This window comes from Pleurodeles waltl, chromosome 2_1 (assembly GCF_031143425.1).
Source record: "Pleurodeles waltl isolate 20211129_DDA chromosome 2_1, aPleWal1.hap1.20221129, whole genome shotgun sequence".
Classification (NCBI taxonomy): Eukaryota; Metazoa; Chordata; class Amphibia; order Caudata; family Salamandridae; genus Pleurodeles; species Pleurodeles waltl.
The window spans coordinates 295,092,861-295,111,335 of NC_090438.1; positions in this window are offsets into that span (position 1 = coordinate 295,092,861).

An 18,475-nucleotide genomic window follows, 5' to 3' on the forward strand; every position below is an offset into this window, starting at 1 on the left:
TGTGGGCCAAATGTATCAAAGTACCGTTGGGCGTTTCCTAAATAGCGAATTTTAAGGAATCGCTGTTTGAGAAATGCAAAATGGTATGTAAGAAAACAGCGATTCCTAAATAGTGATTTCTTAAAATTCGCAATCGCTATTAGGTAATTGCTATTAGGGAATGGGACTCCATTCATCCCTATGGGCATGAAGGCCCATAGGTGCGAATGGTTTTGCATTTCCTAATTTGCAAATTCTTTTTAGGAATTGGTAACTTAGATAATGCAAATCCAAGAGTGGTGGGGGCATAAGGCCTCTTTGATGCACCCCCCCAAACAAAAACATGTGTACATGTAAAGTGCACATATGCCCTAGGGGCATGTATGCGCTACATGGCACTTTATTTTTTTTTATTTTCAAATACATTTTTTAAAATTGAACATGGTTACCACCAATTTGGAGTTGGTGGTAATTACATTTCCTAAATGAGCAGTTTGCATTTAGGAAATGCATGATACATGTGCATAGGTAACCGCAAATAGGTATTTCCTTTTTGCGATTTCCTATTTAGTGAATCGCAAATAGCAATTCCCTATTCTGAGTTGCAATTTTAGGGAATTGCTAAAAATTGCAATTCCCTAAAATCGCACTGCAATGCCTTTCATACATCGTGAAAGGTGATTTTGCATTCGCAAATGGTGGAATCTTGCGATTCGCACCATTTGCAAATGCAAATTGTCTTGATACATCAGGCCCTTTTTCTGTTTGCTTTACCTGTGCTGCTTCAGCGATTCAAGCTAAGTATACCAACATAATTCTTATCATCCAATTTATTTCAAATTCCTTCGCTTTTACTGAATGTTTTATCATTTTCAATTTTGTTTCTTCATTTATACATACTTCATTAATCTTAATAATATTTAATTTTCTACACAGTCATGTAGCCCCTGACAGGCGTCGCAGGCACGCAGACCACAGGTTAAGAAACACTGGGCTAGATTATTAGCTGTGTATCCTAATTCTCAACCACAATAGAAAGTGCTTTGGAACTACACCAGTGGTATGAGCAGTACACATAATACATAGCGCAATACACTTGAGCGGTGGTTCTTAACCTGTGGTCAGGGGACCCCAGGGAGGTTGCAAAACCTACTCACAGGGTCCACGACTAATAAGAAAATGAAAATGAAATAATATTAACAGATTAATAAAGTGTATATAAATAAAAAGCAAAATTGAAAATTGAACATTTCTAAATGTTCTATCAATGTGAAGGGATTTAAACTTGAAGCCTAAAAATGAAGTTAGTATCCTCAGAGTAATCAATGGGAGCAGTGTAAGAGCCTTAAACAGAATTTAGTATGGACGATGAATGGCCTTGACCAAAATTAAAAAAGCTCCAATCCTCCCATTAAAATTTATAAAAAGGATTTTTTCAATAAATATTTATCATTGAAACTGCTTAGGCAGGGGTCCCTGCATCCATTAATAACTAACTGGGTGTCCCTGGATTCCAATAATGATTCTGTGGGGTCCTTGGGTTCCAGAAATCATTAAGAGGGGTTCCACAGAAGTCAAAAGGTTAAGAACCACTGCTCTAGTGTACATCAATGAATACTTTGCGATCATTCAATTACACTTTTCTCAGTGTGATTTGATCATGATTTTCACTATGATCTGTGCTGCAGACGTTAATTGTAATTTGCAGGGCAAGATCCATGATTATTTTAATGATTATTTCTTCTTTAGTTACTCATCCCATGGCCCATACGTCATTTTATCCACCTGCACCCATTCATCCAACCTCCCAACCAACAACACATACACCCACTTTCTCATCCTTTCACAGTTCTCCTTCCTCCCACTCGCCCATCCACATGCACACCCACTTATTCATTCATACATCAATTGTCTCACTTGAATTTATCCATTCTCCCTCATGCATCAAATCAGCTATACCCTTCTGGATTCAACCATCCACAGAGTTCCCAAGTTACCCTGTTTCCGTCACCAGTAGCTTGTCCAATCCATTTTTTTCATTGCAAATTCAGATTTGTCATCTTCTTAACACTTTATGAAACCAGGTCTGCAGGTCCCAAACTTTAAATAAGCCTGGATGAAGTACCCAGGCGTTAAACTTGGAAACTTGAGAGATTAGTGTGTATCTACGTATTCATCATTCTTTAGACCAACCTAGCAAACCACTAATCACCACAAGCTCACCAACCACCATGGATGCACTTTCATTTATTTAAAAAGTCAGGTCTAGTGACTTTGTCAGTGCTTATGTCAGGAAGTCAGATGGATTGGAAATGTTCTAAATAAAGAATAAAAGGAACAATTGATGTTCAAATGAGAGATGTGCAAAAAGGAAAAGTTATCTTACGTAAGTACAAAGTCAGACTGGCTCATATGGCAATCAGGCAGTGCAGATGGGCTGGTCTGACAGATCTGAGTGTAGGGAGGTTGTTTGGCAGTTTGAGGGCTATTCTATGGTCTAATTGGCTGGTTTTTACTGTTGATTTCTCCTATACTACCAAAACTATTGACAGCAGCAAGCACAATTGCATACAGTCTCCCACATTTGCAAAACACATACACAGTATATCTTTACAAGTACAAAAGTGCTTCAATTTTCGGAATGTGGGACACTTTTTAGCTATCTGATTTGCTAATGGGGGCTGTAGTGAGACACCCGGGCTGTCCCGAGGTGGCCTTTTACTAACAGATATGCAACAGTTGTGGCCATAGGCTATATAATAAAGAGGTCGTAGACCACACATGATCTTACGCCTGTTCTGTATCCCTGGGATAATGCAGCCTTCTTCGGGTGCTTGAGCCGTCCAGCGTAGCATAGCAAGGGTGACTACACTTGGCCCATGCACCCTCACCACACTGGCAATGAGGATCTCACCCTGTGTTCCTAGCTGCTCCATATGAGCCCTGTTTCAGCGACGGTTGGCCGGTTTCTGCCACTCCTGGGTGCCCCTGCTTTTGGTGCTCCAGCCCTGCTCACACGTGGCCACCCCTCAGCTCGCACCACGCCTGGGCACATTGGATGCCTGCTGCCTGTAGGAGTGCCAAAGTTGCTACAGCTTCTCAGTGGAGCTCCTCTCCACATGATTTCACTGCTGTAGCGGGTATGGAAAAGCGCACCCCCAATATGGGGGGGTGTGGCCCCTTAGATATAGGGGCCGCCGGGGGCAGGACCCTCCGCACTAGTTGTGCATTGGGCTGGCCTGGTACTTCCACCCTCACGCCTCGCGAGGTGTGTAGGCGGAAGTAACACTTCGGAAGGTGCGTCGGATCTGCGTTTGCCGATGTGGACCGAACCGCCGCACGCCAGTGGGGCGCTTTATAAGCGTCCCCCCAGGAAGGCTCAGCCTTCTTCCTTTAGCGCAGCAGAAGTGCGGTCGGACGGTGGTGTTTTGTGACTCCAGGGCCTCGTTTTGGGACTCCAGGACCTACTTCAGGAGGAACCGTCGGCCCGGGAGCAGTCGGGGGAGCGGAGACCAGTTTGTCGAAACGAGGAGCAGGTTTTGCCCGTCCGCTCACGCCGGCTCCTTGGATGCTGCGGGTAGAGAAAGGGGGGTTCATTCCGGCATTTTTCCTTGTTGAAAGCGCGTCTTTGTTCCGGCAATTAAAGGAGCCCGAGGTGAGTGTGCGCACGCAGGTTAGCGCTCCGTTTTCGGAGAAGTAATTTTATATCCCTTGTGTCCGCACATTCTACGCGCTCGGGCATTTTTAATTAGCGCGTGTGTGCATTATACCTTTGCATTGTTTTCCTGCGTTGTAGACAGTCCGGGCGCGCTCTTCTTCCTAACTTTTATCAGCGGTTTTAATTAGCACAGTGTTTTTTCCTGTTGGGTCGTGCCACTTCAATTTTATTTGGCAGATTCCATAAATCAAATTTGTGTGTATACATAACTAAATAGTAATGAGTGTGTCCACTAATATTTAACAGTTTACAGAAAAATACTATTATTTGCCTATATTGTGTAAGAAATGCAATGCTGTCTTTGCAGCACAGTCTGACTCCCAAATTTTTATATTTCTGCATGCTTGTTCTTGGTTAATCACTGTTGATTTAATATATATAATAATTCTTGCATGCAGTGAGGAGCCACTGTTGATGTAACAGTTTGTTTGTTGTTTACATTGATTATAGAGCAGACACCCTTTTAACAAAAGAAGGTATCCTTTTCGCAAGGGGAATTCGTTGCGGAGAGTAATACATTTCACACAGTACAGTTTACTGAATTTCATTAGACTCTTTGCGTAATGGCATCCAATCGAGTAAGGGTGGGTAAGAGGAAGGTAAGTGACCCTGAATTGGCGCAGCTTTTGAAATTGGTTTTGGCGAAATTGGGCGATGGGGACTCAGATAGCGGGGATGCAGCATCTGAGGTGGAGGACAATGGTGAGGGTCCTTCTCGCCCACGGCGAACACATGTAGCCCTGCGCGCAGCTTTTCCCCCGGTGAAGCAGAGAAATAAAAAACAGGTTGCAGTAGTTCAGCAACCATTATCATCCACGTCGGCCGTTACATTATCAGAACAGGCTCCTGTTCTTGTTTCTGCACCAACCACGGTGAACAATAATCCTGTGCCGCTCGCAGGGGGAGTCGATGCAGTGCCTGCAGCAACGTCAGGGGTAGAATCTATGTTGGCTGACATACGGCGGTCATTGGCAAATCTGTCAGCGCTTCTGAGGGAGCACCTGTTCAATCACCCCCCCAGACTCAGGTTGTAGCGTCAACAATTTGCTCATCCACTGAGCAGGTGCAGGCCGCACCACCCCTGCAAGTAACCTCACAAGACCCAACTGTGCAAGCTCTGATGGCGGTTTCACAGATGTTAACTAATATTAATACATCAGCCGCCCCCCTCCTCCTTCGACTCATTGGTCTAACGACTCACTACAGAATTCTGTGTTAGAACTTAAGCGCCAGGTGGAAGCACTGGCAGTGGTGCGTAGTGTTCCCCCTTTACAGGTGACAGCTGTGAGTGTCACTCTGGCACCGGGTTCTCTGACTCTGGCTGCTCCTTTGGAAAGAGAACAGGGTAAGGTTGCCAAACTGTGCAACATTTCTTCAAATAAAATCTCATCAGCTGAAGGGGCGGGGCTGGACACGCTATTGTCAAGACCGGGTAAGCTTGCTGCACATGTGGCTCCTGAAATAAAAGAAAAAATATGGAAAGGGGAATTTGTGGATATTTTCGGCCTGATCAGGGCAAAGAGAAGGGAGGTAGAAACCAAAGATAAACAGACAAAGGCTTCATCATCTACTGATAAAAAGCCCAAGGTCGAGGAGAGTATTACTAATTGGTTGTTTGGTTTCAATGTATTTAAGTCAGCCATGCTTGAGAAGAAGCCGGAATTAGGTATTGCTATGATCTGCTATGCAAACAAAATACTAAGAGCGCACCACATGTATGGAGGGAACGCATGGCTGGAGTATGATAGGGATTTCAGGTGGGCTAAGGTTGAGGACCCAGTGATTGGATGGGACCAGACTAAAGTGAATGTTTGGTTAGAATGTGTGAATAACAAGTTACCTGGTAAGCAGCCCTTTCGGTCACAATCTTCGAGTGACAAAAAAGGATCATGCTGGGCGTTTAATAGAAAAGTATGCTCACACCCCCCAGGGTCGTGCAAATTCAGACACACCTGCTCCTTTTGCGGGCATCCCTCACACCCCGAATTCAAGTGCCTTAAGAAGTCAAGGGATAAAGTTAAGAATGGGAGGAAGCCCAGCAACTAGTTTAACTCTGAATTCCCCCATAACTTTGGACACACTATTTCATTGGTTACAGGTTTATCCAGTAAAAGATTCGGCAGAATTATTGGTAAAGGGTTTCTCTCAGGGTTTTAGGATTCCTGCCACCAGCGTCCCCCTTTAGAACATTGCAAGAACCTTGTGTCTGCTTTAAGAAACCCTGGAGTCATAGCACATAAGATTGGCAAGGAACGAGCTCTGGGGAGATTGGCGGGCCCTTTCCCTTTCCCCCCCTCAAAAGATTTTGTCTGTTCTCCCTTAGGGGTGGTACCCAAGAAAGAACCGGGTCAGTTCAGGTTAATTCATAACCTGTCTGCACCTCGGGGTTTATCGGTGAATGAGGCTATTGACCCGTTACTCTGTTCAGTTCGCTATGCTACTGTTGACCAGGCACTGGAGAAATTAAGGGATTTAGGGTGCAGTGCTCTGTTAGCAAAAACTGATACTGAATCAGGTTTCAGGCTTCTCATAGTTCACCCTGATGATTATCACCTTCTTTGATTTCAATTTAAAGGAGATTACTTCTATGATAAGTGTATGCCCATGGGCTGCAGTGTTTCCTGCAGGTTTTTTGAACAGTTCAGCTCTGCATTACAGTGGATCTTTACCAGTAGCACCGGCCACATAGATGTGATTCATTACTTAGATGATTTTTTAGTTCTAGGCCCCCCGCGGTCGGCGAAGTGCTTATGGGCTCTTCAATCCCTGACAGCTATGTTCAGGGAATTCGGGGTCCCTCTAGCCCCTGACAAGACTGAAGGCCCCTCCACTTGCATTACTTTTCTGGGGATTGAGATTGATTCCCTGGCTGGGGAATGTCGCCTTCCTATAGACAAACTTCAGGCCTTTAAAGGGTCCATCAGAGCTGTGCTGTCCCAAAATAAAGTCACTCTTCGCCAGCTACAGGTTCTGGTGGGCCAACTGAATTTCACACTGAGGATTATTCTCATGGCTCGTCCTTTCTCCAGATCCATCGCTAGGGCCATGGCGGGTTTGACCGAGAAACACCATCACACTAGGCTGTCTTTAGAGATGAGGGAGGACTTAAAGGTTTGGGATGTATGTTTACAGTACTTCAATGGGGCAGAGATCTGGCCTCATCCTCCGGTGTCTAGCCTCACCTTAGGAATTTTCACAGACGCGGCAGGCAGCGTAGGTTTTGGCACCATTCTTGGATCATCCTGGTGCAGGGCAGATTGGCCAGCTGACTGGATCAGCATGGGAGTAACCGAATATATAGCTTTTCTAGAACTATTCCCCATCATCGTCGCCGTCTCTGTCTGGGATCACAAATTGAAGGACAGGACAGGTCAGTGGTCTTTTGGTCAGATAACATGGCGGTGGTAGAGGCGATCAACAGACAGAAGGCTAGTTGTAGACTGGTACTCCGTCTACTTAAACACCTGGTGCTACGGTGCTTAAAGCTGAACATTACCTTTTGGGCAAAACATGTACCGGGGGTGAATAACAATGCGGCTGATGCTTTATCTCGATCATTGATGCAGGATTTTCTGAGGTTCCACCCAAAGGCGACGGAGAAGATGACAGAGTTCCCAACATCACTGTGGAAGATTGGTGTCCCGTACTCTCAGCTCTTGTAGAGACATCTTTAGCTTCCCGCACGAGGGGGACATACGAGAAAGCTTTCCAACATTAAGTATTTCAGATTGGTTTTCTGCTGAAGCAATCTGTACATTTTTACAACATTTAAGGGATAAAGGTAAACCAGTGTCTTGCGCCAAAGCTAACCTGTCCGCCATTAGTTTTTTCGCCAAACTCAGGAATCAGGATTCCCAGCTAAACTCTTTTGTCATTAAGCAGGCTCTGGCGGGTTGGTCTAGAACAGACGGTCCTAGATCAGACACTAGGGTGGTCATTACCCTGGCGGATGGTGTTAAAGCGGCAGTAAGACCGCCAACAGGCCGGCGGTAAAATAATTGCAATTACGACCGTGGAGGAGACCGCCAACAAAGACAGCCACTTTAACACTCAGACCGCCACGGTGGTACAAACAAACAGCGCGGCGGTCACCGCCAACAGACAGGCGGGAGACAATGTACCGCCCACACTATTATGACAGGCCAATCCGCCACCTTTTCTGGGGTGGATTCACCACGGATAAAAACACAGCGGAAACAGGAATTTCGAAGGGAAAACGCTCACCTCTACTCACTCAACGAGGAACGAGGACACCATGGAACCGGAACTCCAAATTCTCCCTGCGATAGTCTTCCTGCTCCGCCACCAGGAGCACGAACGCCGGTGGCGAAGACCACGGTGAGTACAGCATCTACGACACAGGGGAGGGGGGAGGCAAAAAACAGGGACACACACACTCAACAACCCCACCCTCTCCCACCACAACACACACACTAATGCATATCAATACATCACAGTTACACCCCCCAAACCCACCCGGAAGAATGCAAAGACCAAAGAAAATGAGTGTAACCATTGGAATATATTAAAAACATGTATGCAGAAATATATATATACAAAATGTACAAAATAAATACCAGGCATAGTAGTCCAGGTACTGCACAAAGAAAGTCCGTGGAACACTGGGACCACACGGTATGGGCGAGGCCCACACAAGATCCCCGACCATGATGGAGAGAACACTGAATGAAGGGGCATCAGACAGCAAGAAAACAGGCACCTCAGGGGGAGGGAAAGGGGGGGCACCTCAGCCGCTTGAGTGCACGACGCCAAATCCACGAGGGGGCCACATGCGGTGGGTGGTTTGCCCACTGTTCAATCCTGGGGAGTGCAAAGCCACAGTCTCTCAAGTCTCTACAGTGGTTGGTTTGCCCACTGTTCAATCCTGGGGAGTGCAAAGCCACAGTCTCTCAAGTATCTACAGTGGGTAGGTTGCCCACTGTTCAATCCTGGGGAGTGCAAAGCCACAGTCTCTCAAGCCTCTACAGTGGGTGGTTTGCCCACTGTTCAATCCTGGGGAGTGCAAAGCCACAGTCTCTCAAGTCTCTACAGTGGGTGGGTTGCCCACTGTTCAATCCTGGGGAGTGCAAAGCCACAGTCTCTCAAGTCTCTACAGTGGGTGGGTTGCCCACTGTTCAATCCTGGGGAGTGCAATGCCACAGTCTCTCAAGTGGATGACAGTCTCCACTGGTTCTGGAGGGGGACTGGTGCCCAGAGTGCTTCATCCTGTTAAGGACAGAGGTAGTTGATGACAGTCTTCACTGGTTCTGGAGGGGGACTGGTGCCCGGAGTGCTTCATCCTGTGAAGGACAGAGGTAGTGGATGACAGTCTCCACTGGTTCTGGAGGGGGACTGGTGCCCAGAGTGCTTCATCCTGTGAAGGACAGAGGTAGTGGATGACAGTCTCCACTGGCTCTGGAGGGGGACTGGTGCCCAGAGTGCTTCATCCTGTGAAGGACAGAGGTAGTGGATGACAGTCTCCACTGGTTCTGGAGGGGGACTGGTGCCCAGAGTGCTTCATCCTGTTAAGGACAGAGGTAGTGGATGGATCTCTCCACTGGTTCTAGAGGGGGACTGGTGACCAGAGTGCATCACTCACCCCGTGACGGACCCAGTTGCGTCAGTGCCCCTGCCGCTCATGGGCTAGCTGTGCTTGAGATGGCGGCGCCCTGTGCAGCGGTGCTTGAGATGGTGGTGCCCTGTGCAGCGGTGCTTGAGTAGCGGTGCCCTGTGCAGCGGTGCTTGAGATGGCGGTGCCATGTTCAGCGGTGCTTCAGATGGCGGTGCCCTGTTCAGCGGTGCTCGAGATGGCGGTGCCCTGTGCAGCGGTGCTTGAGTGGCGGTGCCCTGTGCAGCGGTGCTTGAGATGGCGGTGCCCTGTTCAGCGGTGCTTCAAATGGCGGTGCCCTGTTCAGCGGTGCTTCAGATGGCGGTCTACATTGCAGGGTCTCAGCTGCTGGTGGTCCTTCATGGCCCCGCGGGGCTTGTGCTGGCGGTCCTTCATGGCCCAGTGGGGCTTGTGCTGGCGGTCCTTCATGGCCCAGTGGGGCTTGTGCTGGCAGTCCTTCATGGCCCAGCTGGGCTTTTGCTGGTGGTCCTTCATGGCCCAGTGGGGCTTGTGCTGGCGGTCCTTCATAGCCCAGCGGGGCTGGTGCTGGCGGTGGCCTCCTTGGCAGCTGGGCTGGGGCTAGCGGTGGCGTCCTGGGCAGCTGGGCTGGGGCTGGCGGTGGCCTCCTGGGCAGCTGGGCTGGGGCTGGCAGTGGCCTCCTGGGCAGCTGGGCTGGGGCTAACGGTGGCCTCCTGGGCAGCTGGGCTGGCGGTGGCCTCCTGGGCAGCGGGGATGATGGCGGTCTTCTCCGCCGTGGTGCTCTTCCCAGAGTTGCCGGGTTTCTTGTGGCCCTTCCCCACCTTGGAAGGTGTCACAGCTGACTCCACACTCCCAACGGGACCCCTGGGAGTGGCTTTGGTGGCTGGAGTCTTCCCCTTCTCCCGCCGGGCACTGGCCAACTTCTGATGCTTCACAGGTGGGGGACTGTCGTGGCTCCGTGCCACACTGGCTGTCCTGGTGGCCGGTGCACTCCACATGCCGGTGACTACAGGCACCACTGGTCCCGGAGATGTTGTGGCTGGGGTGCTACTTCAGGATCTATGAGATGGACGGGGTGGGGGAGGTGTGGGAAAAGGTCAAGGGTGGACAGGAAAAGTTTTTTGGACACACTGGGACGGGTAGCTGGAGGGGGTTTGGGAGTGGAGGAAGAGGTGGTGGTAGTAGGAGGTGTGCGTTTGGTGACTTTGGGTGAAGGTGCATGCGCTGGAGGCTGTCGTGATGTGGATGGCTGTTAGGTGGGTGTGTGCCTGCATTTGTGTATCTTGGGAGGGGGTGTCACAGACACACTGGGAGAGGACACAGGGGACGTGTGAATGGTAGTGGGGGTGGTGACTGCACGTGAGCGGGGTGTGCTGGTGGGTGTGCTGGTGAGGGACGTAGTGGCTGTAGAGGTAGTGCATGCAGGTGTGAGTGTAGAGGAGACTGGGAGGGAGGAGGGAGACGACGAGGAGGGGGATACAGTGGAGGCAGTGGATGTTGGTGTGTCTGCATATGTGTGTTGCTTGCGTGAGTGCCTGTGGGATGTGTGGTGCTTATGTTTGCCTGAGCTTCCCTTGTGTGTTGACGTGTGTGCATGCTGGTCTGTAGGTGTGCTTGGGATAGGCTGAGGTACAGGGGATTGGGTCGGGGTGGACGAAGTTGGAGGGGGGAGGCTAGAGACGGGGACAATGGCTGCCATCAGTGCTGAGGCCAGAGTCTGAAAAGCTCAGTGATGGGCCGCCTGACCAGAATGAATGCCCTACAGGAATGCATTTGTTTGTTGCAACTGCCTTTCTACACCCTGGATGGCATTCAAAATGGTAGACTGCCCAACAGTGAGGGACCTGAGGAGGTCAATGGCCTCCTCACTGAGGGCAGCAGTGGTGACTGGGGCAGGGCCTGAGGTGCCTGGGGCGAAGGTGACGCCCATCCTCCTGGGTGAGCGGGCACGGGGCAAAGCCTGAGGGGCTGCTGGGAGGGCGGTGCTGGTAGGGGGGGTAGTGGCTGTACCTGTAGATGCGGGGGCACAGATGTTGCCGCCACCACAAGGGAGCTCCCATCAGAGGACGAGTCTGTGTTGCTGGTCTCAGCTCCTGTCCCTGCCGTGGAGCTCCCCTCGCCCTCCGTCCCACTGGTGAATTCAGACTCCGTAGTGGCTCCCTCCATGGCCATGTGGGATGCAGCTCCCTCGTGCTCCGGTGCCACTGTTCCTCCGCCTGATGATGCTAATGCACACAAGAACAGGGAGACCACAAAAAGGGGGGGGGGGGGAACAGAAGAAAGACATGTTGAATGCATGGATTACCGCTACTGTTGGCGGACACGACAGACACAGAAGCCCCCTGCACTACCCCGCGCTCTTGGGCTCCACTGTTCAATTCCTGGGAAATAGCCTACAAGGCTTTGGACGACATCTGCACACATAGATGACACAGGGGCATGAATAGCTGTACTTGCCACTCTACAGAGGTGGGGTGGGGTGCCACATGGCCTGCCTTACGGAGGGGCCTTGCCTACGGAACTCGCCCTGGCCTAGGGAAACCCACAGCCCTCCTCCCCACCCAGACACCTCCAATGCGCGCAAAGTCAGCAGAATGAAAGTGCACTCCCCTTGTGTCTGCTGTGATGCCCTCAAGTGCCCATCCAACTCCGGGTAGGCCACCGACAGGATCCTGAACATCAGGGGGGTCATGGTGCGACGTGCACCCCTCCCACATTGGGAGGCCATCCCCAGCTGAGCCTCTGCCGTCTTCTTGCTCCAGCGGCGAATGTCCTCCCATCTTTTCCGGCAGTGGGTGCTCCGTCTGTGGTAGACCCCCAGGGTCCGGACGTCCTTGGCGATGTCACGACAAATATCTTTCTTCTGGTGGGCGCTGACCTACATGAAATGTACAGGGGAAAAAGAGAAGTCATTACCAACTGCACCGTCAAAGTGATTGGCCCCCATCCCTACCCTTGCCATGTGGCACATGCATTCACCGTCTTTCATGCATGCAGCACTCTGCCCCCTTCCTTCTTACATCCAGCCCTCTCCACACAGGCATAGCCCATACAACATGCTCCCTGTGTACTTACCTGTTTGTCTGGAGGACCGTAGAGTAGCTTGTACTGAGGGAGGACCCCGTCCACGAGTTTCTCCAACTCCTCTGATGTGAAGGCAGGGGCCCTTTCCCCAGACGCACGAGCCATTGTCTCTTCCAGGCCGAGGTCACAGCAGAACTTGCAGTGTAGGTCCTCTCCTGTCGAAGATCAGGTATCGAGTGATTGAACAGATAGAAAATGGCGGTCACGTCCACGGCGGTGCGTACCGTCACCGCCGGCGTACATTGTCATTGGCTCCTGGGACCCATGGGTCCAATGTTAACCAATGCAGCATTGCGCCGCGGTCTTCGACCGCCTACCGCGATGGTGTACAACGCCAGTGCAGTTACCTCACATCCCATTGTCCCACTTTAGAGGTCAGGCAGCCGCCATTTCAGGGGCCCACATGGCTTCATTTTCAACTGCGTCACACAGACCTAGGCCTAGACTCAACACACATACAGGCCACCTTTTGTGTATGGATGGTGTTATGTGTAAACTGTGGGTACGTACCTCTGAGTTGGTTGACTCTGTGCTCGCTGTTGTCCTTCACATGCACCGTCCGCTGGGACATGTGAGGAGATGGTGGCATCCTCCGGTGTACCGACCGTTGGTGGACCTGTCGACAATGGAGGAGCGACATTTGATTATCACCTACAGGCTTGACCGTGCCACAATCCAGGAACTGTGTACCCAGTTGGAGCCAGACCTGATGTCAGCAATCCACCATCCCACAGGAATCCCCCCTCAAGTGCAGGTGCTGTCAGTGCTCCATTTACTTGCAAGTGGCTCATTTCAAACAACTATGGCCATGGCATCAGGGATGTCCCAGCCTATGTTTTCCAACGTATTGTCCAGAGGGTTCTCTGCCCTTTTGAAACACATGTGGAGCTACATCGTTTTCCCTCAGGTGGAGGATTTGCCTACAGTGAAAGGTGATTTCTATGCCCTGGGACATATCCCCAACATCATAGGTACCATTGATGGGACCCATGTGGCTTTGGTCCCCCCCCCACAGGAGTGAACAGGTGTACAGAAACCGGAAGAGTTATCATTCTATGAATGTACAGATGGTATGTTTGGCAGACCAGTACATCTCCTATGTGAATGCCATGTTCCCTGGCTCAGTGCATGACGCCTACATCCTGCAGAATAGCAGCATCCCTTATGTGATGGGTCAACTCCAGAGGCACCGTGTGTGGCTATTAGGTGAGCACCTGGAAGCAAGTCATTGGGAATGGTTGTCTGGGTCTGGGGTTATCCCTACAGGTTAGTGTGTGTCTAACAGTTGTCCCTCACCATTTGCAGGTGACTCTGGTTACCCCAACCTGTCATGGCTACTGACCCCAGTGAAGAATTCCAGGACAAGAGCAGAGGAACGCTACAATGAGGCCCATGGGCGAACTAGGAGGGTGATCGAGCGGACCTTCGGCCTCCTGAAGGCCAGGTTCAGGTGCCTCCATATGACAGGTGGATCCCTATTCTACTCACCAAAGAAGGTGTGCCAGATCATCGTGGCCTGCTGTATGATTCACAACTTGGCTTTGCGACGACAGGTGCCTTTTCTGCAGGAGGATGGTCCAGATGGCGCTGTTGTGGCAGCTGTGGAAGCTGTGGACAGTGCTGAGGAGGAAGCAGAGGAAGAAGACATGCACAACAGGGACTCAGTGATCCTGCAATATTTCCAGTGAGACACAGGTAGGAATACAAACCTGCCTACTACATGTACTTTAACACTACTACCTCTCTCCTGTCTGTCGTTTTCACCCAGTGTATGGTCACTGAGTTGTCACTTTCCCTTACGATTTCACAGATGTGGGTCCCACTGTGTGACATCTGCTGAGATTCCTCATGGACTAGAGCTGTGTTCCATAGGTGTGTTGACATTACTATTTTGAAAACATTTTAGCACTGTAATTGCTAATACACTATTTCGAAATCACAGACAGACTCCAGATCGTTTTGTGCTTTAGGTGTGTTTATTTAAATGCTCAATATTGGAGGGGTTAGTGAAATGGTGAGGGGTGATGGCGGAGGAGTGTCCATGGCAGAGTCCAGTCTATTAGTCTCACAGGTGCATTGCCCATATGGGCATAGGAAGTGGAGCTGGGGCAGTTTAATTATGGACAGGGTGACAAAGTGGGACAGTAGGATGACAATCAGGGTGGTCTCATTTCTTGGCGGGGTCTTGGCATCGTGCTCTGTCTTTGTCCCGGATCTCAGGGACCATTTGCGTGGTGGTTCTCCCTCTGCAGGGGGTGGGGTGATGGTGTGGTGGTCCTGTGGCGGGGCGTTCTGTCCACTAGCGCCGGGGGAGGTGGTGGGCAGTTCATCGTCCATGCTAGTGTCAGGGGCCGCTTGTAGTGCCACAGTGTCCCTCCTGGTGTTGAGTAGTTCCTTCAGTACCCCTACGATGGTGCCCAGGGTGGAGCTGATGGTTCTGAGTTCCTCCCTGAAGCCCATATACTGTTCCTCCTGCATGCGCTGGGTCTCCTGAAACTTGTCCAGTACCATTGCCATTGTCTCCTGGGAGTGGTGGTAGGCTCTCATGATGGAGCAGAGGGCCTCGTGGAGAGTGGGTTCCCTTGGCCTGTCCGCCCCCTGTCGCACAGCAGCCCTCCCAGTTCCCCTGTGTTCCTGGGTCTCCGTCCCCTGGACTGTGTGCCCAGTACCACTGCCCCCAGGTCCCTGTTGTTGGGGTGGTGGGTTATCCTGGGATCCCTGTAGTGGTGGACACGCTGCTGATTGACGTGTCCTGGGGACGGAGGTATGGGCCCACTGGGTGGGTGCTGTGCTGGTGTTTCCAGAAGGGGGAAGGTCTGTGGTGGCCTGTGCCTGTGTGAGGGGAAACGACTGTCCAGAGGTCCCTGATGGTCCCAGCTGGTCATCTAGATCCAGTTGGACAGAGGTGCTGTCATCACTGTGGGCCTCTTCTGTTGGTGGTGTGGACATGTGTGGACCCTCCTGTCCGGTGATTTTGGGTAGGGGTCCTGCAGGGGTATAAAAGGATGTTTATTAAATCTGTGTGTGTAATGGTGTTCAATGGGTGGGTGACCGTGTACCCCAGAGCTAGCATTTCTGTGTGGGCGCTTGTGTGATGATGGTTTAGGGGGGGTGTATGGGTATGTGCAGTGGGCATGCTTTGGTGATGGGTGTCCATGCTTTGATGTTGCATGCAGGGCTTGGTGTTGGGATGGGTGGTTTGTGATGTTGGGACATATGTGAGGAGTTGGGGTGCTGGGGGTGAGGGTGGGGGTATGTGATAGCATGCAGGTAGGGTGGGGGATGTAATAGTAAAGCTTTGACTTACCAGAGTCCATTCCTCCACCTACTCCTGAGAGGCCCTCAAGATGCAGAATTGCCAAGACCTGCTCCTCCCATGTTGTTAGTTGTGGGGGAGGAGGTGGGGGTCCGCCGCCAGTCCGCTGAACCGCCAGGTGGTGTCTTGAGACCACGGAACGCACCTTCCCCCGTAGGTCGTTCCACCTCTTCCTGATGTCCTCCCGATTTCTTGGGTGCTATCCCACTGCGTTGACCCTGTCCATTATTCTTCGCCATAGCTCCATCTTCCTTGCAATTGAGGTGTGCTGCACCTGTGATCGGAATAGCTGTGGCTCTACCCGGACGATTTCCTCCACCATGACCCTGAGCTCCTCTTCAGAGAACCTGGGGTGTCTTTGCCGTGCCATGGGGTGGCGTAGGTGATGTGTGGGGTGGATTGTGTGGTGATAAGTGTGCTGATATGTAGTGGTGTATTGTGTGAGGTGCGTGGAAGTTATGTGGGTGATGGTGTTGTGTTCCTGTGGATGCTGTTGTTCTTGCTGGTGGTGTCTCTCTCTGGCCTTCTTTTGGAATTTTTTGTCGTGGGGGTTTGTGGGTGATGTCGGTGTGTGTTTTATATTGTATTGTGTGTGGGAGTGGTGTGTGTTTGTGTATCAGCTCTGTGTATTTTGTATTGTCCAATGTTGTTGTGTCTTGTTAGAGTGTGTGTATTTTGAGCGCGGCGGTGTGGATCGCAAATGGAATACCGCGGTTGAAAAACCGCCACGTGGATTCGTGTGTCGTGATAGCGTGGGCGTATTTCTGTTGGCGTGACGGTTGAGGTTTTGTTTTCGCCAGTTTATCACTGACCTTTGGTGTGGCGGACTTGTGTGGGTGTCTGACTTTTGGCGGATTCCGAAATGTGGGTCATAATAGCTGTGGCGGATTTCCGCGGCCGCGGTGGTGTGTTGGCGGTCTTCTGCACAGCGGTAAGCGGCTTTTACCGCCAATGTTGTAATGACCGCCCAGGTGTCCCACAACACCCCTCCTTACTGGAAAAATTATTGCATGCAGTCACCGCAGTTACATCTTCGCCTTTTGAGGCTACCTTATTTGCAGCTGCTTTCTCTGTGGCTTCTTATGAGGCCTTCCGCATTGGCAAGTTAATAGGAGCCTCCCAGAGTGACCATTCAGGAGGACTCCAGTGGGCCGATGTGCAACTCAATTCAGATTCTATAACAATACAGCTGCGTTAGTCCAAAACGGACCAGTTAGGTAGGGGGGCACGTATTGGGCTCTGTGCAGCTCGTGGTTCACCTTTATGCCCAGTGGGTCACTTAGCATCTTACTTGGCAGTTCGTCCCCTTGATAGGTCCTCCGGGCATTTCATACATGCAAATGGGGACTGCCTATCACGCTACCAATTTGCAGAGGTGCTGAAAGTTATACTACGGGCAGTGGGAGTTGAACCACTTGGTTACTCTCCCCATTTATTTAGGATTGGTGCAGCTACATTGGCAGCAGGTGCGGGGTTGCCAATGACAGAGGTGAAAGACATTGGGAGATGGGCTTCTAACTGTTAAGGCGGTACATTAGACCTGAGTTGGTATAATCAGGGGTCCTTTCGTTACGTCTACAATTTCAATATTGTTTCGCACGCTTTTTTCTTTTTTGTTACAGTCGATGGCACCTCATGTGGTTTGGGTCCTGGGGAATTCGATTGTTCGTTGGGCGGCCTACAGGTTGCAACAGCTCCGTAAACCTAATCCGTCAGCAAGCCAAGACGTGGCCTTCTGTTGGTGCGGGGTTGGCGGCAAAGGAATCAAGCAGCTGCAGCAACTCGTCACATTGGCGCGAGGATATGTGGGACTCCAGTCCCCGGACCTCATCATTATTCATCTTGGTGGCAATAACCTGGTGCACATGGGACGGAAGGCACTCAGGGAAACTATCTTCCTGGAAATTACTAAACTAGCTAAGCAATTCCCAAACGCAGCCATCGCTTGGTCTCATATGGTGCCCCACCGAAATTGGGGCCCAGGCATTAAAGCGCGGACAATCAACGTGTCAGTTAGGAGACTCAACGCAGAGATGGCCAAACTCTGCCCTGGTCAGGGCCGATTATGGAACATTCCTCATAAACTTCTGAAGGGTCCTGAGATGTTCCATAAGGACATGGTACACTTGTCGGACGCGGGTACAGACCAATTTATGTCTGATATGGGGTTCTTCTCTCTGAGTTTGTTTTCAGGTGGGGAGGGCAAATGACCTTTGGGGCCCTGGTCTCCCTCCTGCCGGGAGAAGAAGTACTAAAGTAAACTGAAGCAACAGAGGGGTCCCCAAGGCTGGGGCCCTGGTATAACACCAGAGATAGGATCCTGAAGTCCTGGACCAACCTGCGGATGTACACACCAGATTGGGGACAGGGAGCCCAGATCACTGGGGTGGCCACGGGGCTCCTGCTCTTGCCCGCCCGTTACACCCCTTGGCTGATTGGTGTTTGGAGAGGGGGCGGAGCCCTGAGCATGTGGGCAAGGAACGGAGGAAGCAGGGGTACCGTCCCCCCTATGGATACAGGTGAGGTTCAGTTCACCTGTGTGGTCCAAAGGAGGTTCAGGACAGGAAGGGATCCTGTCACAATTGATTTATGGTTACAGATAAAAAAATGTATGAATTCATTGATAGTATTTTAGATTTGCTGTGAAAAGTTTCTTGAAGTGATTTTTATGATAAATATGTGTGTTTTTGTTATTATCAAAGAAAATAAAATAAAAAACTTCTTCCAACGAAATGAGGTGTCGGTCTGAGTATGACTGGTGTTGGGGTGAGGGCCTGCTGGCTCCTTCCCA